Source organism: Balaenoptera acutorostrata, chromosome 5 (assembly GCF_949987535.1).
Source record: "Balaenoptera acutorostrata chromosome 5, mBalAcu1.1, whole genome shotgun sequence".
NCBI lineage: Eukaryota > Metazoa > Chordata > Mammalia > Artiodactyla > Balaenopteridae > Balaenoptera > Balaenoptera acutorostrata.
In genome coordinates, this window is record NC_080068.1 from 92,512,980 (window position 1) to 92,538,326 (window position 25,347).

Here is a 25,347-nt window from a genome sequence, read left to right on the forward strand (position 1 = left end):
GTGAGAGGGAGACTCAAGAGGGAGGGGATATGGGGACATATGTATGCATATGGCTGATTCACTTTGTTGTACAACAGAAACTAACACAGTACTGTGAAGCAATTATACTCCAATAAAGATCTATTAAAAAAAAAATAATAGTATCTGCCCCTCATTTAAAAAAAAAGGAAAAAAGAAATCAGTGCATTTCCAGGCCATGAGACTCCAGATGTGTGCTACTGTATCAGCTTTCTATTACCATGGCTACTGCTGTGTAACAAAAAACCACAAGCCCTCATACGCAATATACTTATTGTTCGTGCATCTGGAGGTCAGCTAGTTGTCCTGACTGGGCAGCTGGGGTGACTGGGCTCTGCTCTGTGTGTCCTATCTTCCAACAGGCTCTCCCAGGCCTGTTTTCACCACAGTGGTGGAAGGTGCAAGAATGCAAGCAGAGAGGTACAGTGACGTTTTTCAAGCCAATGTCTGCATTATGTCTGCTAAAATCCCTCTGTCAAAGAAAGTCACATGGCTGGGCCAGAATCAGAGTGGAAGGGGGCTCTGCAGGGTTACATGGGGAGGGCATGGTTACGGGGAAGGGAGAAAAACAGGGGCTATGAATGCAATCCATCTAGCACAGCCTTCACATGTAACAGTAACTTTCCAGTTCATAGTTAAGCTGATCCAACCATCTTCTCTTCTCTGCTCTGGGAAAGACAGAACAGCTGCAGAAAGTCCAGGGAAAACAAAGGCATCAGAGAGGAGGGAGAGCAACCAAGTATTTACTGACAATGCTCTATTCATAATCCACATTTAATTCAAATTCAAAAGGATGTATTGACAATCTGCCAGGTTTTAATAGCTCCACCTTTAAGTGGCATCTCTGCAGCAGTAGAAATATCAAGCTTTCTGCCTCTTTGAGAAGCAAGGGCCTGGGCTCACAAGGTAAACAAAGGGTAATGAAACAGCAAATGGCAGGGTGTCAAGTTGTTGGAAGGTGTCTAGCAGGATGCCACGGAAACACGGTTTCATTCTGGTCTCATTTAACATCTTCATTAATGATCTGGAAGAGGGAGTAAACAGCACATTAATTACAATCACAAGTGATACTAAATTGGGATTTGTTGCCTCCACCAAAGGAAGGGACTCTGAAAGACCAGGCAGGAGATGGATCCAGCTTGGAAAAGGTGAACAGCATCTAGGAAAACATCACTGCACGTGGCAGGGGACGGAACAAGTCATTTGGAAGCAATGAGGTTAAAAGCCAAGGAAGCTGCCTGAAATCTTTTCTGGGACAACCTAGGGTATTCACACATAAACCAAAGAGGTGGCATCAAGAAATTAGAGACAAGCAAGTTGGAGCAGGAGAGGGGAGAAAGACAACATAATTTGAATTATAAACTAGGGAGCTTGAAAATTTCCCCTTCACAGCTTCCTTCTCCTACTGGCATAGTAGCTCCCAAGGGCAGGGATTCGTGTTGATTTGTTTTCTGCTCTATCTCCAGCACCTGGAATTATGCCTGGGACATACAAGCCACTTAATAAACATATGCTGAATGAATGAATGAGGAATGGAGTGTAACTCCTGAAGAAAGAATCAAAAGAGGCTTTCTCTCCATAAGGCACAAACCAGTCAAAGATGGGTTTAAAAGAAAAACAAACAAAACAAACACTGGGGACTGGGAGGAAATGAACAGTGGAAATAAATAAAGGTCCCCAGAGAAGTGAGACCCTCTTGGCTTTATCATACAGTGCTAATAGTAGTCGCAGTAGTAATAGCTGTAATAGTGGTGATAAGTATCTTCACTGTTCTAAGTGCTTTGCATGAATTATCTCGTTGAATCATCACAAAACGCAGAGGCATGTTCTATCATTGCCCCCATTTTATACATGAGGTACAGAAAGACTAAGTAACTTTTCCAAGGTCCACAGTGAGAGTGGTGGGACTTACATTGATGCAACCATATCCCGTGTTTTTTACTACTATATTACATTGCCTACCACACTGGCTTAAGGGAAAGGGGAGAAGTGGGAGAGAGAGAGGGAGGGCTAAAGGGAAGGGGAAGGAAAGGAAGAAAACCGAAAGGAAAAGTAAACAGAGTCAAAATAGGGCAGATGACTCCTCCCCACCTCCCATCGGGGAACCAAGCTCAGTGTGAGCATGAGACTGAAAACTTAATGCAGCTCTTCTCCCTGTAAGTGTTTCATGGTCTCTGCCCTAAATATCATCTAGTATTTAAAGACACTTTTTTTTGGTACAAAATAACCCTTAATTCTAAACTGAGTACTTGATCTGGTGCTCAGTTGAAGAAACCATCTGTAGTTTTCCTTTATTTTCTTCTTTATTCTTCCATTTCTCAGCTCTCTTCTATGAAAGTAAAAAGTCTGGAAGTTTATGTTTTGCACATGTACTCATTATTTTTCTGTACGTTATTCCTTATTTTCTGCACATTACTGCGTGCCTCTGTCATTTGTATATATCAAGAGTTGAGGATGTAAAACCATATATACTGTACTTTATAGGTGATTTAAGGGACTTCCAAGGGTCATTATTTACAGGAATTGGTTTTTGTCCTACACTTTGACCTTCAAACAAAACCCCTTTGTCCTGTCCTCCTTTGAAACCACTCTACATTGCTTAATGTTTTTGCTCATGGTTCTAATTTTTAAATGATTGTCTTTGTTTTGTCTGATGTTTATTATGTGAATACTTGCAGGTCATAAATTTGTCTTCTGTAATCACCAGCATCTATAGAGGCAACATGGTCTGAGGTGGGACAGATTGACGCTAAGGCAGAGACAAACCGTGATTGGAGACGGAATCCTGAAACAGCAAGAAACTGGGTCCAACCCTCAAGGGACTCAAAGGTGTTCTAGTTCCTGAATTTTGTCCTCTGCTTCTAGAATTTTATTCCCTAAATTTCTTCCTTCCTCCCTTCCTCCCTTCCTTCCTTCCTTCCTTCTTTCCTTCCTTCCTTCCTTCCCTTCTTTTTTGACAGAAACTCAATTTGAGTTTCTGTCTCTTACAAACAGTTCCTTAATAATGCAATGACCTGGGCTTCCCTGGTGGCGCAGTGGTTAAGAATCCACCTACCAATGCAGGAGACACGGGTTTAAGCCCTGGTCCAGGAAGATCCCACATGCCGCGGAGCAACTAAGCCCGTGCGCCACAACTACTGAGCCTGCGCTCTAAAGCCCGCGAGCCACAACTACTGAAGCCCATGCGCCTAGAGCCCACGCTCTGCAACAAGAGAAGCCACTGCAATGAGAAGCCTGCGCACCGCCACGAAGAGTACCCCCCCCACCGCAACTAGAGAAAAGCCCACTCAAAGACCCAATGCAGCCATAAATAAATAAATAAATAAATAAATAAATAAATAAATAAATAAATAAAAATAATGCAATGACCTTAGGGTCTAATGTTAAAAGTCTGTGCTTTGATTCTGGGATTCTAACATTAACATTGACTGGAGGGGTCAATTTAGTGTTCTAAATTGTGCTCTGGGGGACAATGGGAAACCACTGTTCCAGCTAATTCTCATGCTGTGTTCATCTAGAGAGAACTAAGAATCCACTCTAAGTTTGATGCCCAAGTAGTGATAAATAATCCAGCGAGAAGAATTCCTAAGGCTGATCGAAGGTGGTATAAAAAGCTGCTCTCTCTGGGGCTTCCCTGGTGGCGCAGTGGTTGGGAGTCTGCCTGCCAGTGCAGGGGACACGGGTTCGAGCCCTGGTCTGGGAAGATCCCACATGCCGCGGAGCAACTAGGCCCGTGAGCCACAACTACTGAGCCTGCGCGTCTGGAGCCTGTGCTCCGCAACGAGAGAGGCCGCGATAGTGAGAGGCCCGCGCACCGCAATGAAGAGTGGCCCCCGCTTGCCGCAAGGAGAGAAAGCCCTCGCACAGAAACGAAGACCCAACAGAGCCAAAAATAAATAAATTAATTAATTTAAAAAAAAAAAAAAGTTGCTCTCTCAAAATAAAGATGACAATAGAAAAGCATTTTCCAAAGTGTGTTTCTGTTAGAATAGGGTGACCATATAATTTACTCTCCAAACTGGTACACTTTGGGGAATTAAAGTAGATGCCTTTAGCAATTATGCAAGGACAGCAGGTATTAAATATGACTGGTCACCCTATGTAAAATATGTCTCAACAAAGGGGGTTCCTTGACGTCAAAATTTTGGGAAGTCTGCATACTATATACTTTCTTCTTGAGAATCACAACACCCATACTATTAAAAGCTCTGAGTCCTATAGTAAAGAAACCCACTAAATGTCATCTAAACCAGCATTTCCCAACTGACTTGATTATGAAATCTTTATTTTCAATAATACCTTCTACCATCCTAGGGACTCAGTGTTCCATAGAACATACTTCAGAATATGTTGACCTTGAACATGTCTTATTCAATTATAGTGTAACCTGCTACCTCCTGAATCTAGAGGACACCAAAACAAAAATACCTTCCCACCAAGCTCCTATTTGCCTGAAATTTCTACCATTATTTCCTCCTTTAAGGACCTTTTAAAGGATATGCACATTGTAATGGGGTTAGGCATTATGTCATCTGGAAAGAATAACTCATTAGCTAGCTAAACATTAGTGATAATTAGTTTATCTGAATAGCCACTTACCACCCATAGTTTCTGAGTGAGAATGGCTCCCCCAGGAATTGTCTTCAAGGGAGGAATGGGAAAAAAGGGTCTGGATCAGAGGGCACTGGCCTGGCCTGTGCAGTATTTTAGTGGAAGGTTTGGTATTAATACAGTTCCCAACCTTTACTCCACCAAAGCTCACTTCTCTTTACTGGCTCCCCCATATCCCTAGTTTTAAAAAATGTTGCCTCCCAAATAAACTGAACTTACTTTATAGTAGCATTTGTAACTTTATTGTCATTTTTCCCCTGCCGTTTACTTTCCTACTTCTGAGAAAGCTCCTTCCCAACTTCAACCATGAAGTTCTAGAAAGGGCTTCTCTGGTCTTTTAAAATCCCACCTCTCTGGACCTACTGACTAGTCTAGGGTGAGCCTCTGGGCCAAGCTGGGCCGATCAGGGAGCTTTCCTGGGGTTGTTGACATTTGGATCAGAAGGAGTAAGTCTCAGTCCCCCTTGGGCTACCAAAGCTGTTGGATGTAGGCGTGAGAGCAGCCAGCTTCCAACCACATGGAAGAAGCCGGTCTTAGACCAGGGTTTCCCAACAACTATTGACAGTTTGAGTCAGATAATCCGTGGTTTTAGGGGGGCTATTCTGTGCATTGTAGAATGTATAGCAGCATCTTGGCCTCTACCCACTAGATGCCAGTAGCATCTCCCCCCAGATATTGCCAAATGTCCCCTGGAGGGTAAAGTCACTCTCCACCGTTGGTCGAGAACCACCGATCTAGAGAATGAAGCCCATATTCAGAGGAGAGCACAGGTGAGAGCTAGGAAAATCTGAGAATGTCCTGGTGACATTTAAGGCACTGGTCCCAGCGGTCCCTGAGGCTCAGCACACCCCAGTTCTTCCTGTGGATTGATTTCATGAGCTAATTAATTCCACTTTTTTTCCCCCTAAGCTGGCTCAAGTTGAATTTCTCTAGTTGCACACAAGGGTGCTGTGTTCATCTATAATTTCCATTTGGATTTTTGACAAACTGAAAATAGCTCACTTTCTTGCTCTCTTCCTCCTGTCTCCCCCCAAACCAGGTTCACGATTACATTCAAAGACCCCAAGAGTCAGCGTTTCCCTAACCCTGTCTTAGACTGAGAGCTTTGATGCATGAATGAGGACAGAGGTAGTAAAAGTGAACCCTAAACTGGATCTAATATGCATGCAACTAAAACAGTTTCTTTTCCTTTCTTTCAGCAGCTAGCAGTAGAACTGGGTTTGCCTAAAGATAAATTTTTTAGGGGGATGAGGGCTGTGGGGGAAGGGAAGTTTTTTTTTCTTCAATAGTGGGAATAAGCAAGGCAAAAAATAGAATAGAAAGCTGATGTCTTAGTGTCATAGCAAGCCTTTCTCTGGAGCTCTTACGAGCCGCAGGGAATTTGGCACCAAAGCCAGTGACCATATGCCTGCTGGGCCTGAGGAAAAGATGTGTCCTGTCCTGCCAGCTCAGAGCTACACAGACACTGCCTTTTGAGCCACCAGGCCCTGGGCCTCTTCAGAACGACCCCGACCCCTGCTCTAGGACTGAGCCCCCTGACAGCTCCCCCCCAACCAAAGTGCACAGGCCAATGCAAGGTAGAGCTTTCATAGGCCCAGCTTCACCCCAGCTTTGGAGCTGGGAGCAGAGTACCTAGAACGGGGCAGGGGCTGGTACTCAGGCAGGACACATCAGGATAGCCATAAGGTTGTTAAACTATTGGAATGTTTCCACATTGGTGGGTAAATTGATGCTATCCTGAGCCAACTGGGCAAACCTTTCCCAAACTTGATGCTCCAGGAACTAAAGGGTTAATCCCACACAGCAGGTGGCCCAGGACTCAGCTTCTGAGCAGGACTGCTTCTATTCTGATTGGTTGGTGCTGGTGCCTTCCTGGTTGTTATATATTTTAATATTAGCACTGAAAGGGAAAACTGAATCCTGGGGGAAAGGGATGGGAGGGTGGCAAAGATTTCATTTATTTCCACATTCTGCTTTGGAATGATCCCGCATTGTTGCTTATTCTCTAGGAATGCATTTATTCTGAAAGCATTTTGGACTTGCACTTGAAGATGAAGCAGCCTTGGTTCCTGCTGAAGACATTCACGGTCCAGCAGGGGAGAGAAGACATGCACAGTAGGTAGAGAGCGCACAGGTGATGCAGAAGGTGCTCTAGCTGGAAGGCTGCTGGGACTCAGCTGACAATACCGTCATTTCTTCTGGAGGTTGTGAGCTTTCTGTGGTTTCCCGGGAGGTATGGGAAAAAAGGGGTCTGGATCGGAGGACACTGGCCTGGCCTGTGCAGTATTTTAGTAGAGGGTTTGGTATTAATACGGTTCCCAACCTTTGCTCCACCAAAGCTCATTTCTCTTTACTGGCTCCCCCATATCCTTAGTTTTAAAAGATGTTGCCTCCCAAATAAACTGATTGGCAGTGTGCATCTGCACTCTCTTTTGGTCCTTCCTGATGGGCGCTGGTAGGAATTTGGCTTACCTCCTGCCATGGAAGAAGCACACCATCATCCAGGCCATATCCAGGCTCTGCTGCCACCCACTGAGCCACCAAAGCCACGTGTTTGCCACGGGACTGATGCCATCAAACAGAGTTAAATTTAAACTGGATGGGGGGTTCTGTTGTAGCTATTTCCTTGGATTACTTTTAATCTTTCTAATTTAGGTATGACAAAGGAGAAAAGCTCCAGCATCCCTCCTTAATTCAACTTACTCTCAGGTCGAGGGGAAATAAACCAACCATTTAAAAATGTCTCCTCTTGGGGCTTCCCTGGTGGTGCAGTGGTTGAGAATCCGCCTGCCAATGCAGGGGACACGGGTTCGAGCCCTGGTCTGGGAAGATCCCACATGCCACAGAGCAACTAGGCCCGTGAGCCACAACTACTGAGCCTGTGCGTCTGGAGCCTGTGCTCCGCAACAAGAGAGGCCGCGATAATGAGAGGCCCGCGCACCGCGATGAAGAGTGGCCCCCACTTGCCGCAACTAGAGAAAGCCCTCACACAGAAACGAAGACCCAACACAGCCAAAACTAATAAATAAATAAATAAAGCCAGAAAACATATTTAAAAAAAAAAAAGAAGTAAAAAAATGTCTCCTCTTGAGAAGGCAAAGGAAAAGGCTATGGAAAATGGTGAGCTGAGTTCATTCTGGTCAAAATATAAGAAAGACCCCAAAATGACCCCTTCAATAAATATTCTCTCCCCTTCTTCCTATATCTATTTGTCCTTCCATAATATCACCCCATCCCTCTGCCATCCTGGCCCTGTTAAAGCAGGATCCTATGCTCATGCAACAGTCAACTATTAACTGATAAGGCTTAACAACTCCCAGTAGGTATTTGCATTTTAATAGAGAATTATTGAAGACCAAAAACTTTCAGAGTCCAAAAGAACAAAGCACCGAGTTAGAGACTGTGAGGTAGATATTTGGGAGAGCAGAAAACTGTCCAGATTACTCTCAAGTTTAACATGTTTATTTTGTCCCCTTCACAGGGGGCATTTGTCAAACCCCCTTCCTGGGTTCTCCCCTCTGATCCCCACTCCCATCCCATCTCTACAAATACATTAGCTATGGGGTACCTGAGAGAGAGAACCGTCTTTTATTTAGTGAAAATTCTGATAAACCATTCTGGTTACGGAAGGCTAGCACTCAGGGTGGGGGGGAGTGAATTGCTTGGCTTAGGAAGATATAAAGAGAGGGTGGCTGGGTTGGAGGCTATCCTCTAAAATGGAGGAAATAAGAAAAAAGAGATGTAAAAAAGAAACGAATGGAGAATATGGGGAGAGATCATGTCTTCATATGGAAGACTGGCCAGTAAGAAGTTCATGGTACAAGAAAGACCAATGGACTTAATAGGGATGTTTAATGTTTAATTTTAAGTTGGGGTGTGTATGTATGCATATGCACTTGCATGTGCTACACTGAGTTAAAAAGCAGCCCCCATACCCTCAAAATTTCAGTAAAAGTTTGCTATGCCTGTGTCAACATGCGATTTTAGGGAAGTGCATGTACTTGAGTAAGCAGTACTGGCTGCAATCCCAGATAAACCCCGAAACAAATGAACCTGAACACAACACGTCTTCATTTCTCACCCTGGCCACAATGAGGACACGGCATTTGAAACACATGGTCTCCAAGGTCAAGGACCTGCATGATGTTAAGAATGACACCGATCGGGCAACGTGGAAAAGGAACAGCATAGAGGACGAAGAATGGAGATTGAGAATCAAATGGAAGCAGGAAACTGAAGCCAGAGGTGACTGGGAGGAACTTAAAGTCACAGAGAATAGTATGGTTTGTTGGGAGGGATGCTGATTTCTGGCAAAAGTGAGATAGGAATTTGAGTTGATCTTTAAATCTTTAAAGACAAGGCGATTGCAGGCTGAGAGAATCGGGGACATCTAGATCGCTGACATTTAGTCACTCTGAGATAGGGGTACCTGCCCTTCCCCCAGTGGTATTTCCAATATGTGCCTGCTTCAATCTTCTGGCCATCCTTAGCATGGACATGGAAAGAATATATTAATTTTCCAGGAAAAATGGGAAGTCAAGTCCCATTGTTTCCGCTCTTAGACAGAAGACCATGAAAAAGCTCAGGCTAACAAGCCGTTGGGCCTGAGGTGATCAGAGCAGCAGCACCCTTGAGTGGTGACACTAGGGTTGTTTTCAGTAATGGGACACAGGACGGGCCATAGCACCACCCAATGGGGAACTCTGCTTTCAGGCCAGGTCCCAAGTAAAAAGAGACTCTTCTCACCAAAGGGGTGCAAAATCCTGCTCACACGATTACAGATAGTGTTTGGGAAACAGCGACTAGACCACAGAGAGGGAGAGAAGTGCGTGGCTAGCACCCTCAAAGGCGCAGCCACAATATAAACGTTAATGTGAAAACTGTGCAGGACTCCAAAGGGATCTGCCTGGCTGCAGAAACCACGGCTGACACAGGTCGACTTGAGAGGACTCATGGCCAACAGAGAAAGGGCTCAGAATAGAGACAGAGTCACAGGCCCAAGAACCTAGACCAAAAATTTACAGAAAGGACAGGAGAGAGGCCAAGCCTCCCTAGACAATATACATAGAGGGGATTTTGAACATTGTGGATGCCAACGCCAAGAACTTTCTGCAAATAGCAGTGAGGCCACAGGAGTGGGTGCCCTAAGATCTATCATTCCTCCTCCTCCTGCTCTGCTCTACCTCCCACAAGGTGTCTGTGTTAAGAGGGTGAGAGATGGGCTGACCCTGCAGCTGCATTTCCCAGGCTGCCCTGGGCTCAGCCACGGGGAGGCAGTCGTGGGAGACTGGAGCTGGAGGAGGGAGAAGCAGGGACTTCCTCTAGCAAGGGCTGTGTCTGAGCTGCCAGCTCCTACCGGCTAGGCCTGTGGCGGTTCCTGTGTCTCCAGGTGACCCCGGCCCCTGGGCTCCAGCAACGCTGCCTTCCCCCTTTGTCCCTCCAGCTCAGAGGCGGCAGTGGCTTTCTGCTGTTGCAGATCTCTGGGCCGCCTCGATCTCCCACTTGTCTTCTTAACATTTCCATCACCCGTGTAACCAATTCCCCACATTAAGCTCCCTCTGTTTTAAATATCCAGAAGGTTTCTGCTGTCCTGGTTAGAACCTGGCCAATATAGCCCTGAAATAGGAAATATCATCATGCAGAACAACAGGGGGATGAGACGTTGTGGGCACAACCATGAAGAAGTGGAACACAGGCCGAGGACCTACACCCCACTGGTTAAGGACCCCATCCCAACCTAGAGAGAGGGTACTGGAGGGTAACACTGGAAGGCTGGTGATGCTTAAGCAAACATTTAGTGAAGTGTTTGAACACAGTGTTCATTCCACTGTGTGGATTCAGTGATTCTCCCCCAATCTTTTTGTAATCTTAATGAATGTGGGCTCTATGAGATCAAAATTTTTGATTTGGAAATAATTTTACACACAGAAAAGTGGCAAACATAAGAATAGGACAAGGAACACCCATGAGCCCTATCCCCAGATTGACCTATTGCCGGCATTTTATTCATATGCATTATAATTTACTCCCTCTCATATGTAAAACACATGTGATTATTTTAATTATACAACCATACTATATACTTACATAATACTTTTCTGAACATTTGAGAGTAGGTTGCCTACATCATGGCCTGTTACCTCTAATTACTTCAGTGTGTATTTCCTAAGAATTGGGATATTCTAAATCACCATAACACAGTTATCAGCTTCAGTGAATTTAACTCTTATCTAATGTGTTTAGGGTATTCCAACTGATAATTGACCCAATGATGTCAATTGACCTAATACTGTTCTTTATAGCATTTTTTTCCCAGTTCAGCCTTTCTTTGTATTTTATGACACTGACACTTTTGAAGACTATAGTGCTTCTCTCTCTCCCTCTCTCTCTTTCAATAGAACTTTCCTCATTTGGGATTGGTCTGATATTTCCTCATAGTTATATTCAGGTTAGGCATTCCTGACCAGAATACATCAGTGATGTGTCCTTCTCAATGAATGACATTTGAAAGCACACACCATCCCTCTGCCCCTCATGGGTGATATCAATTTTTATCATCTGGTCGAGGTGTTGTGTGATTTCTGCACTGAATAGTTACTGTTCTTTCCTTGGCAAATGGTGACCAGTCTCCAGAGAGACACTTAAGGCCATGCAGATCTCCTGTTCCTTGTGAAAATTACCTCCTAGATTTAATCTATTGGTGATTCTTGCCTAAGCCAATCTTTATTATGATAGTAATAAAATGGTAATTTCCCACTTCAGCACTCCCTGCCCACTGGCTGGTGAGAATTTGGCATTTTACTATAAGCAAGAGCCTTCCCTTCTCCCTTGTGTGTTTGTTTATCTACATATTATTACAATGGATTCATTGATTTCTATTTTTTCAATAGTTTATAATTCACTGTTTTCCTTAATTATTTGATATTCACATTATCCCAGATTTTGCTGGGAACCCTTTCAAGCAGGCTCTTGGGTCCTCCCTACATGCACTCATCATTTTTTAAGCACCTCCTTACGCTCTAGTATTCATTAGAAGATGTCTGAGGCTCATCTTGTACTTCCCAGGGGAGGGATTTTTGTATGTTTTGTTCATTGGTATCTCTAGTACTGAGAACCATGCCTGATCATAATAGGTGCTCAATAAATATACATTGATTGTTTGAATAAGGTTCTGAATTAAAACCCTCTTCAGGTACTAAGACAGATAACTGGGCTGGGCAAAACCTAAATGTTAAAGTTAAGATTTTGGTGGCCAAAAGCCTTTGAAAACGTTTAAACCCTGTAACCTACTAATTCTATTTCTAGGAATCATTCCTAAAAGGAATAATCTGAAATTAATATAAAATGTGATTGCACATTGATGTGAATATAGTATTATTTGCACAAGGAGAATTTAGACACAATGTCCAGAATTGGGAGAATGGTTAGGTAAATCTATGCCACCTTCACATGCTGTCATATAAAGCAGCCATTAGAAGTTAGACTTCTGGAAATGTATTAATCATGTTATAAAATGCTTTTGCTCTGATATCAAGTGGAAAAGAAGAGTCCAAAACTGAATAAATAGTATACCTGAAACATATTAAAATATACATACAAGAAAAATCAGAAGAAAATATAGAAAAAAATTTAGGGGGAATTGCCTCTGTGTGGTAGGATTATGTGTTTTTCTTCTTTTTACTTTCTTTTGCATTTCCAATTTTTCTACAATGTGCCTGCATTTCTTTTATAACTAGAAAAGTTAATTTTTTGAGAAGCAAAAAAACATTAATGTGCCTAATGAGTAACAAGCTAAGCGGTATCCCTCATGTTTGCTTTGTGCGCTACATGTTTCAAAACCAGTCCCATGTTCTGAAAAGTACTTCTGACCAAACAAAATAGACGAGTGTAGAACAGTTTCAAGACCTTATCAAATGAGATCCTCTACCTGGAACACTGCACCAGGCTTCTTCTATCTGTCAACATCTTGTCCGTCCTTCAAGGTGTCTTCCTTTGATTTCTTGCAAAAGTAGACCCTAAGACAAGGGCTTGGGTGCAGGTGTCTTCCTTGAAAGAGGAGAGTGATAAGGTGTGTGTTAATGAGCAGTTTAGTACTGAGAGTAACCTGGGGCTCAGTCCCCAAGGGGGTCATCTGAGGAACTTTGAAAATGTGCCACAGAATTATTCCACCCAGGATGGGGAAGCTGGGGTATGGATTCCTTAGCTCCTATCTCACGCTGACTGAGGGTTGCCCCTGGGGGCATTAACTCTGACACTTGCAGGCTCCCCTGCAAGGAGACAGAGCAAACTTTGATGACCCTGGAGAAAGCCTCAAGCAGAGAAGCAGAGAGTCCCTTGAGGTGAGAAGCTTGCAGACTGTCCCCCACAGCTGCTGGTGAGCTCAAAGGTGGTCCTGGTATGAACTGGGGTGAGGCATCAACAGCACCTGCTACAGTGCCCCAGTTCTGATTTATCCGCACACCAAAGAAGATTTCAAGTCTGTCATAAAAGCATCAATCTCTTCCTTCATCAGTACTTCCAAAGCCCTTTTCTTTATGATGCCAGTACTTTCTGTGTGAGCTTAGGTACCTCTTTAGGCATCAGTTTCTTCATCTGTAAAATGGGGATGATAGTAGTTCCTGTGGTAGATTACAAAAATGTCTACTACGATTCTTTACTGCTCTGGCATCCCTGCCCTTCACAGAATAACTCTGCAGCTCCTCTCTTTAAGAGGTGGAGCCTCTCCCCCATTCCCTGAATCTAGGTTACCCTTGTAAATTTGCTTTGGCCAAGTGCAGATGAAGCAGAATTGACTGTGTGCCAGTTTCGAGATTCGTCCTCTAGAGGTTTGTGTGCTTCCACGTGCTTCTTGGAATCCTGCCTCTGCCATGAGAATAAGCAAGAGCTAGCCTGCTGGAGGAGGAGAGACAGAGTAAAATGGAAGCAAAGTGTCTCATCTGAGACCTTCTCAGACCAGCCAGCCCCCAGCCACCCAGATGCATGGGAGAACTCAGCCAAGGTGCCTCGGCCAACAGTCCGCTGCCCCAGAAGCAGAAGCTCCCAGCCAATGCTCAGACTTGTGAGCAAAAATAAATGTTGTTGCATGCCACTGAGGTTTTATGGTTGTTACACAGCCTTATTATGGTAACTGATAACTGATACAGCACTGATTTCCCTAAGGATTAAAGATATATATAAACACTGCAGGATTTTGCACAGGGCCAGGACCATGATACCCTTTCCTCAAATGTTAATTATTATTGTTATAAAACTATCGCACTATCACAGAGTACCATGTTTTCAGATTATTTATATATATGTCGGTTTCTCTTACTAAACTAGGGGCTCCTGGATGATAGGAAACCAGATCCAATTCATCCCTGATGACATAGTTCCCTACACTCAGGAACCCATAATTTAGTAGGGGGACAGATGTGTACAGAAAGTCGGCTGTGGGGCCTAGAGGTAGCAAAAGTCCAAAAGTGCTGAATGCAGAGCTGAGCACGGAGAAGATGCCCATTGACGATAAAATAAATAATGAAAACCAAGCATCCCCAACGTCAGGGCATTTTTATGCAAGGTGAGATTTGTAAGGACTGGGCCAGCCCTCACCTCCACCTCACAGAAGCACAGCCAAGGCAATGATGAGCTTATTCGGTGGTTTTACAGCTAAACATGGCTGCGGCTCACGCTTTCAAGCTCTGTCTTCCTCCAGAGACCGACCATCACATGATGAAAAAACTAATTAGAGCAAGCATGATGCCCAGAATAAGCAGCCTATTAAGGAAAGTTGAGTCGAATGCAAAAAGACATCTATTATAAATATATTCTCAATAAGTATTTATTTGCGTGTGTGTGTTTTCCCCCCAACTTTTCTAAGGGAGTTTATTGTTTGAGAAAAGTCCTGGGAAAAAATAAGAATATTTTTACGATTTGACTCCTGGTCCCCAGAGAGCTCCTCTCTGGGGCCAGCAGGCCGCATGCAGCCAGGTCCCGGCAGGAACACGCAGGCAGCACGCGCTGAGCCTGGAGAGCAGGTTAACACAGCCTCAGACAGATTCATCTTCATTTCATGTCCTCGACAGCCTCTCAACTTAGGTCAAGTCCATGGTGAGCCAAAGGATTTTATTAGAGGCAGGAAGAAGTGGTGGAGAGCATGTGAACTAACTCAGATTCCATTCCCAATTCCATGACCCACAGGCCCGGGGACCTTGACCTAGTTACTTAATTTCTCTGAGTCTCAATTCCCTCATCTGTAAAATAGGGATAATAAGAGTCACCTTGCTGGGCAGGTATGAAGAACAGAGAAGACACATGAAGTGTCTGGCTCTTCGTGGCAGGAGTTTAGGGGCAGGATAGCCTCATGGTTAAGCAATTGGGCTGGAGAGCCAGATGGCCTGTGTTTATTCCAGCACTGCCACTTGCTAATGGTCCTCAACCTCTCTGTGCATCAGATTATATAAAATTTGTAAAGTGGGGGAAATTACCGCTAGCTCTTAAGGTTGTCATGAGGATTAATTGAGTTTGAATATGTAAAGTCCTTAGAACAGTATCTGGTACATGGCAAGCGCTCAGTGTTAGCTATTATTGTTCTTCAAATCGAATTATTAATAGAAATCTCTGATGACCAGAGACCTCCTAATCATCTCACTTTAGTCCAGATATCAGCTGCAATAAATACATTAGCTCCTACGCACAAATGGCAAGAGTGGATTTAAGCAAATCATAACTTAGTGAGTCACAATTCCAGTTTATAAGCAGAGAAACACAATTCAATTTTATAGGCAGCTGGGCTGCTAATTAAGAAGAAGCCCTTAATTACAGCACCTGATGTAGGAGATCTGTCTTGTGCTCACTCGCCTTATTTTGCCCACCTCTCCTCCCTCTATCTATCATTCATCTATTTCTCTGCATTTTATTTATTTCCCTGTCTCCTCAGAGGAGAGGGTAGGTCAGTTGTCTAGAGACCTAAATTCTAAAACTGCTCCCTGGCTCTGGAATTCACACATCTCGGCTTGAAGTAAGAACGGTGCTCAACTCACCAAGCTGGGGCTCTGAGGATAATGCAGGCAGATGTGAAGCAGCCACAGGAGTTTGGGGGAGCTGAGAAAATGGTCCATAGGGTTGACCCAAGGGAAATGAAAACCTATGTCCATATGAAAATCTGTATGCAGATATTTATAGTGGCTTGATTCATAAACAACCAAACCTGGAAACAACCCAAATGTCCTTCAACTGTGAATGGATAAACAAACCGTGGTACATGCACACAATTGAATACTGTTCAGCTGTAACAAAGAACAAGCCACCGGTACAGGCACATCATGGGTGCATCTCAAATGCATTAGCTGAGTAAAAGGAGGCAGACTCAAAAGGCTACATAGTGTAATGTTTCATTAATACAACTTTCTGAAAAAGGCAAAACTATAGAGCCCGAAAACAGATCAGTGATTGCCAGGGCCTGGGGATGGGGGAGGGGAGTCAGCATCAAAGGGCCTTAGGGAATTTGGAGAAGGACTGGGAATGTTCTATACCTTGATTGTGGTGATTACACAGCACATGTGTTTGTCAAAACTCATAGAACTCTACATCAGAATAGCTACATTTTCCTGCATGTAAATTACACCTCAGTAAACCTAGCTTTACATTTAAATGGTCCGTTGGGACCATGAAGCAGCAGATTAAAGGACCTTGGCACTTTCCAACCTCAAACAACTGCTATTTTTTCCTGCCTTATATTTTTATTTTATGCATTTCTTGACATCCTTGTTAGCCGTTGAAATATGCATTTTTGAAAGCAGGGGGCAATTAATCTCATCAAATATAATAACTTTAGGATAAAAAAATGGCTTTTCCAAATTAAATTAGCCTTGCAGGAAGAATCAGATATGAATTCCATTGGGCAAAACATGTTAACAGCCACTACGCATGTCAGATGATGCATAGGATGGGATGTGCGTTTTTCAGACTCTGGAGAAGAGGGGACAACTTGTTTTGCCCAAATGATTCTTATCTGACCTCAATGCACAATGAACTCAGGGAAGCTGTTCCTACAAAATTAGGGCACAGCTGAATATAGACACGTGCCAGATGGGTATTCCCAGAAGAACAGCTTTGTCCAAGTGAAAGAATGACAACGTAGATAACAATCCAAGAATTCACAGTTTGAGATCCCTCAAACTGCCCAGGATCTAGTGTTGCATAACGAGACCTGGGTTTCACAGTTCATCACAGAAGTATAAACGAGGGTGGATTGATTGTCGTGAGCTTTCTCCACCATTGAAGTGATTTTTGTCAGCTTAAAACACACTGCACTGATGAATCATTAGTGCCAGCTTTTCATAGAACACGAGAGTGCCAAAAACTATCAGTGGATAAAGGAGTAACCTGAGTCTGGGTGGGGCGGGGACCAGCACAGTGACAAGAGCCAACGAGTGTTAAGTATTTGCTGAGCCCGAACCTACATGACCTGGACTCGTCCCATCACGACCTCCAAGGAAGATGTTGCTATCACCACTTTACAGACAGGAGATGAGAGCTTAGAGAAGGTGAAGCCACTTGCTCTTAACCATTTTATATTTTCAAATGCAAATGTTCCGTGACTCCACAGTGAGTGGAAATGGTGATTTCTGAAGTAAATTCAGACAGAGGTGGGTTGAAGCAAGAGGACAGAAAATAAAATCATAAAGAAGTGGGCAATAATGTGCTGGTAAGTGTTTAACAACTGGCTCTGGGGTAGGGAGGGCTGGGTTATAGCTACTCTACCATGGCCAAGTTGAAACTATCCATGTGAAATCAACCAGCTGGCAAATTTCCTGACAATTCAACAGTTAACCATCCTGAGAGTTGCTAGTGGGGAAATCTGGGGTGAAAAATACCAGCTCAGAGAAAGCCTCAAGAAGACCCTGAGTGAACTGGAACGTGGGGATGGGAACAGCAGAATAGGAAAGAGACAGAAGGATGTGGAGGAAATAATAAAGGAAGACAGAATTCAGGGCACAGATCTGAGACCTGCTGAGGAAGATGGAGGTCCACTGGGTGTTTAAAGAAGCCAGAGAAGCCCCAAATCTGTCCATGGCCCTCTGCCCCATGGCCCCTGAGGTTAAGCTATGGGGGCACCGGGGAACTGAGCAGAAGCCTCTGTTTGAGGAAAGGCCAGGAACACAGTGATCCCTGGTCAGAGTTTACAGAAGGGATCTGTGGAACAGAAAAAGGGCTGAGTTGCTGCTGAGAAGAAGAAATGCTGATTTCCGGCGACCACATTATCAAACTTGCTCAGATGTCCGAGCATAAAGTAGCAACGATCATGAGTTCCTCTGATGGGCAATGTCACGCATGTCATGATTTCCTCTGATGGGCAATATCACGCATATCACACACTAGGCACTGCGCCACTTCTAAAGGAAAACGCCATCATTTCTTGGTGCTCATAGATCTTTCTTCCGAATACGTGATGCCAACAGTTCCTCCTATCATATAGTCTCTGACTCTTGCTGATAGATTCTGACCTTACTTTTCATCCTCCCACTTGCAGCCTCACCATGCCCTTCAGGCTTGATGGGCACATAGTCTTTCCCCCTATACACGGGGCTTCCTGTTGGAGTCTCCCCACATCCACACTCATGGCAGTTTTAAAACAATGCTGCAAAATCTTTGACACTCCTTCCTTCCAGAGGTGGGATCTGTGTCCCTGCCTCTTGAATCTGGGTAGGCTTGGACCAATAGGATAGGGTGGAAGGGCCGCTATATGGTTCTGAGACTGGGTCATAAATGGCCATGCAGCCCTGGGCTGCCTAGTAAGAAAACCAATTATCCTGAGGCCACCTTGAGAGAAAAACCACACATAGGCACTCCAGCGGACAGTCCCAGCTGAGCTGAGCCTTTCATCCCACTCGCCAAGCCACCAGACATGTGAGTAAAGCCGACTTGTACCCTCCTGGCCAGCCCAGCCTCCAGCCGAATGTTGCCGAGTGATCTTACATGATGCCACATGGGGCACTGTTGCTGACCCCTGCCTAAATTCCTCACACACAAAATCATGAGATATAATAAAATGATTGCTATGTGTTCAGGATAGTTTGTTATAAGCAATGGATAACTAGAACACCCCACTCACTCCCAGGCTTTTCATGCTTCCCTCTTTGAAGAGCCTCTGGGCAAACAGTGCATCTAGTCCTAACCCCTGAACAGTTGAGAAGGTTCTTTGAATAGCACCATGAAATATTGCTTTACTTAGTTCCATCGTATGAACCAAGAACAATTTTAGTAGCCTAGATATGACATGAGTACATGTGTGCAATAAAAAAGCACAGCTTTCAGCACACTCTTCCTTGAAAAATCAGTCTCTGGACTTACGGACTATCAGATATTTCTAAAATGTCCTGATAATATTTGTTTGCTACTTGTTTATTCACTTGTTTGTGAACTGGCGCTTATCAGAGAAGTAGAAGCAGCTTCCAAAGATTCATGGGCAATATAAGCAAGAAAATTCTATCCATTTATGTGACTTCTCTCCTCTTGAACTGGAGAAAAACATTCTTCAAATTGAGGAAAAAACATGTCTATCACAATTCACAAAAAAAGGAAGAATAAATTGAGAATCACCCCCTTCAAACCTATGTCAGTCCAACTAAATAACTGATACATGAACACGTATCAAATTAGTTACCCAACTAGTGTATAGTTTGCATTTTCCCATTCAGTCCACAGTATTTATTGAGCACATAATACATACCAAGCACCATACTGGACTCTAGGAACACAGAGATGAAGTTTAAAAAATAGCAGAACTTAGGAGCTTATAGTCTTGTGAAGGCCACAAACACATAAACAATACCTTAATTTTGTGATGATAAATGCAAATGTTTGTTTTGATATTTCTGGAATTGAAATGGGCCTTTACAATCAATGCCAATCTTTACTTTCCTACAAGCTGCCGGGCAGAAGAGTGAATTGTCACCAGCTGGGGTAACACAAGTGAGAAGGCTCGAGCACAGGAGTATTTAGTGACGCACAGTGAGTATGTTACCCTTTTCTCACCTTTATTTGCATCGGTGATAAAATTTTAACTAACTTTGGATTCCTAATTGTTGCTTAAGTGTCTTCCAAAAAACTATTTTATGATGAAGAATTAAAACAAACAAAATTGAACAAACAAATTCCTCTCTTCAACAAGCAATGCAATGAAAGACAGTAGAAATGACCAAGTCTCTCAGTAATAGCTGATAGAACTTACAAACCTGGGAGAGGCAGGTGTAACCAACTCACACACCGTGAAGGATTATCACTCAGGCTTTAGAAGTCTCTCTGTTTAAAGCTTCCTCTCACTTAAAGAGAAACCATTTAACTTCCAGCAATACATCATTTAATTAAATGGCAACCAAGACTCTGAGTTTAACCAAATAAGAAACAATGACAAAACTTTGATAATCTTTAATATACTTCCATATTTAATGATCTTAACTAAGGATGCTAAAGGGGTCACTATCACCAGCACAGATTACAAAATGATCATGACATAAACCGTGATGCCATGCAAACTGCAGGTGAGGAGATGTGATTCAGAAGGACCCTTAGATTCTCATTATGTTGAAGACTTAAACTCTGTAATACTAAACAAAAAAAGTAAAATGTAATTATCTGGATAAATTTGGCAGTTTAAAAAATGTAGATTGATGTAGATTAATAGTCTTTTAAAAATGTATTACTAAATAAATATGCCATCTTAAAATCAATAGTGTCTTAAAATCAAGATGATATTATACCATCAAATGTGTTTATAATTATAATATATTGTCAAATGTGCTATGTAGTCTTAATTTAAAGTATTTTGTCTAATTGTCCTCATTAGTATAATTATATTTATCAGAAAATGTGTCACACTAGTTGATTAGGAAGATAAGGTCACAGGTAAAAGGGTAAAGGACTATGGGACATGACAAAGGGAGTGGTAAATTTTATTTGAAACAGGAGATGAAGGAAAGTAATTGGCTTTCTGAAATGTTGATTTTTTTTAAGTTTGTCTTTACAGATAGGTACATTTTTGTCATAGGAGTAATGAGAGTTTAAATTAGAGGAAAATTATATGAATGAAAAAAAATATTTGGCTTATTCAGGAAATTCTGAGTAGTTCAATGGCTAGAGTTTAGGCTTTATGAGGATGGAGACAGAAAAAGTACACTGGCTGGAGTGGCTGGGCCTTATGAAGGATCTCGTGTTTTACTCTATCCTCTACACACGACAGGATCACAAAAAGATTTAAATAGGAAAGTCTCATGAGCAAATGTATTTGTTTAAAAAAAACTGCAATAGCTGTACAGAAAATGAATGGGAAGAGAATGAGGCTGGAGGCTGGGAGGCCAATTGGAGGCTGTTACAATATTCCCCCAGGAGAGATGATAAGGGCCTCAACCAGGTAAGTGGCTCTACGTACAAATGGCTGAGGGAAGTGACTCCCTTGGGTCTCATCCTGTTGTATTCCCATATTCCTCACCATAATCTTGAGTTCTGTGTGCGGGGCCAGAGCAGACAAGAAGGGGAAATGTACCACTGGAGATAAAGAAGATAAAATAGAAAAAGTATATGAATCCAGAAATTTAGTCTTTGGAGAGAAAATTCCCCTTTTTAATTCATTTTGATTTCTTGTATGGGCAAAAGTTACCAGAAGTTGATAAGAATTAAGCTACTGAAGCCATTTCCTCAGGGATGGTATGGATGGGGAAGTGTCTTTTTTATTACACGATTGAGTTAAGCTGCTAAGGTCCAGTGATCCTCCTGCTATATTTTGCAATGGCAAAATAATTACTAAAGTTGTAAAAAACTAAATGTGTTTACTATTGAAACATTACTATAAATGTATTAAAAAATATTTTAGGGGAATTCCCTGGTGGTGCAGTGGTTAAGAATCTGCCTGCCAGTGCAGGGGACATGGGTTCAATTCCTGGTCCAGGAAGATCCCACATGCCATGGAGCAACTAAGCCCATGCGCCACAACTACTGAACCCGCGTGCCACAACTACTGAAGCCCACGTGCCTAGGGCCCATGCTCCACAGCAAGAGAAGCCACCGCAATGAGAAGCCCGCGCACCGCAACGAAGAGTAGCCCCCACTCGCCGCACCTAGAGAAAGCCCGTGAGCAGCAACGAAGACCCAGCGCAGCCAAAAATAAATAAATAAAATAAATTTATAAAAAATAAAATAAAATAAATTGTATACTAGTAGAGATGCCAGTAATTGTGTACATACTAACAATGAATGTGTGGAAATCAAAATTAAGAATACAACATCACTTATAATTGCTCCCCAAAAGTGAAATATTTAGGTGTAATTTAGCGAAACATGTACAAGACTTGTATACTGAAAACTACAAAATTCTGATGAAAGAAATCAAAGACAATCTAAGTAAATATAGAGACTTTCCATATACATGGATTGGAAAACTCAGCATACTAAAGATGTGAATTCTCTCCAAACTGATATACAACTTTTATGCAATTCCTAGCAATATTTTTTGTAGATAGGTGAGATAATTCTAAAATTTATATAGAAAGGTAAAGTAGAACAGCTAAAACCATTCTGAAAAAGAAAAAAATGGGAGGAATCACTCTACCTGATTTCAAGACTTATTGTAGAGCTACAGTAATCAAGGTTGTGTGATTTCGGCAGAGGGATCGACATATACAACAGTGGAACAATACAGAGAACCCAGAAATAGACCCACACAAGTACAGTCAAGTAATTTTTGATAAAGGTCAAGTGCAATCCAATAGAGGAAGGACAGTCTTTTTAATAAATGGTGCTGGAGCAACTGGCTATCCATAGGCAATACAAAACAAAACAAAACAAAAAAACTCCTCAAAAACAAAAAATAAAACTTGACCTGAACCTCACACCTTATAAAAAAAATTAACTCAAAATGGATCATAGAGTTAAATGTAAAATGTAAAGCTATAAAATTTTTAAAAGATAATATAGGAGAAAGTCTTCAGGACCTAGGACTTAGTGAAGAGTTCTTAGTCATAACACCAAAAGCACAATCCATACAAGAAAAAAATGGATAAATTGGACTTCATCAAAATTAAAATTTTGCTCAGTGAAAGACCCTGTTAAGAGGATGAAAAGGCAAGCTATAGATGGGGAGAAAATATTTGCAAATCACATATTTGACAAAGGTCTCATTTCTAGAATATCCAAAGAACACTTAAAAGTCAACATTATGAAAACAAGCAATCCAATTAGAAAGCAGGCAAAAGACATGAAGAGACATTTTACCAAAAATGATATACAAGTGGCAAATAAGCACATGAGCAGATGTTCAACATCATTAGGCATTAGGAAAATGCAAATTAATAGTACAATGAGATGTCACTACACACCTGTCAGACAGTTAAAATAAAAAATTATGACAATACTGCATTTGTTTACTAAAACTGCCGTAACAAATACCACAGACTGGGTGGCTGAAGACAACAGCAATTTATTTTTCACAATTCTGGAGGCTAGAAGTTTAAGAGCAAACTGTTGGCAGGGTTGATTTTATTCTGAGGCCTTGTTCCTTGACTTGTAGATGGCCATATTCTCCCTGTGTTTTCACATGGTCTTTTCTCTGCATATGTTTAGTCCTAATCTCTTCTTATAAGGACACCAGTTGTATTGGATTAGGGTCCACACCAATGACCTTATTTAACCTTAATCACCTCTTTAAAGACCCTATCTCCAAATATAATCATATTCTGATGTACTGGGAGTTATGGCTTCAACATATGAATTTAGGAAAGACATAATCCAGCCCATAACAAACACCAAATGCTAGAGAGGATGCAGAGAAACTGGATCACTCTTATATTGCTGGTGGGGATGTAAAATGGTACAGCCAATGTAACACAGCAATTGCACTCTGGGGCTTTTATTTTACAGAAATGAACAAAAGCTGACACATGATTTCTCATAGCATCAGCATTTGTAATAGCCCAAAACTGGAACTACAATTTCCCTCAATAGGTGAATGGTTGAAAATGGCATGGTAACGTCCATACCATGGAATGCTACTCTACAATGAAAACAAACTACTGACGCACATGACAATACGGATTAATTTTAAAAGGTTGTTATGCTGGATAAAAAAACCTAATCTCAAAATCTTATATTTGTATTTGTATGGAAATATGTATGGAAATATGTTAATATAAATGTTTCAGACATTACATGAAATTTCTAAAAATCTTATATTTGTATTTGTATGGAAATATGTATGGAAATATGTTAATATAAATGTTTCAGACATTACATGAAATTTCTAAAAATCTTATATTTGTATTTGTATGGAAATATGTATGGAAATATGTTAATATAAATGTTTCAGACATTACAGGAAACGTCTAAAAATCTTATATGTTCTGGTATAATGTTATAAGTAATAATCCTAGTTATTACTTTAAAATGTATATCTCAGAAATAACTAATTTTCTTGTCAACTGCATTATTATGAACTTTCATCAAATCTTTAACCATGGTCATTTTTAAGTCTTTTGTCATTTACAGACAGTTCTGGGTGTACTCTGATGAGTTTGCAAATATGTTCCTATAAAAGGGTTTCATCTTCAAGAAATTCATGGAAAAGACTCTGACAAGTACAGGTTTCTGGTAACTGACTGTACTGCTGAACTGAATGAATAAGCATTTTCAGAACTCTAATGAAAAACTGATGAACTCATAAAAGTGCTAACAAAAGATCAAGATAAAAAAAAGAAATTAATTACATGGGACTGAGTGAACTGATGAGGATGAGTATAATTTTTGTGACTTTCTGTCTGAATTAAAAAAAAAAAAATCCCACAAGGACTCAGAGGCAAAGAATATACAAATCAATTTTCACTGCAAAGTAAAGGAGCTGTTACAGTGGAGGATTACTGGACTGAATGTCAATATTATGACATAGTATAAGTGTGTTTCATGTTTGGTAATTGCAATCATTGTTGCTTTTGTTGTGGTCATCCATGTACAATGCTTGGTGTCAGTCTATCTCTTGTAAAAATAAAATACAGTGTGTGTGTGTGGAAAAAAAAAAAAGGTCACATATTGTATGATTCCATTTATATGCCATTCTTTTTTTTTTTTCCAATTTATTTATTTATTTATTTTTGGCTGTGTTGGGTCTTCGCTGCTGCGCACGGGCTTTTCTCTAGTTGCGGCGAGTGGGGGCTACTCTTCGTTGTGGTGCGCGGGCCTCTCACTACAGTGGCTTCTCATGTTGCGGAGCACGGGCTCTAGGCACACAGGCTTCAGTAGTTGTGGTGCGTGGGCTCAGTAGCTGTGGCTCGTGGGTTCTAGAGCGCAGGCTCAGTAGTTGTGGCACACAGGCTTAGTTACTCCGTGGTATGTGGGATCTTCCTGGACCAGGGCTCAAACCCGGGTCCCCTGCTTTGGCAGGTGGATTCTTAACCACTGTGCCACCAGGGAAGCCATATATACCATTCTTAAAATGACAAAATTAAAAAACTAAAAATAGAGTTACCATATGATCCAGCAATCCCACTCCTGGGCATACATCTGGAAAAGACAAAAACTCTATTCAAAAAGGTTCATACACCCCAGTGTTCATAGCAGTGCTATTTACAATAGCCAAGACATGGAAACAACCTAAGTGTCCATCAACAGATGAATGGATAAAGAATGTGGTATATACATATATTTCATTATATATATATAAATATATATAAATAAATAAATATATATATATAT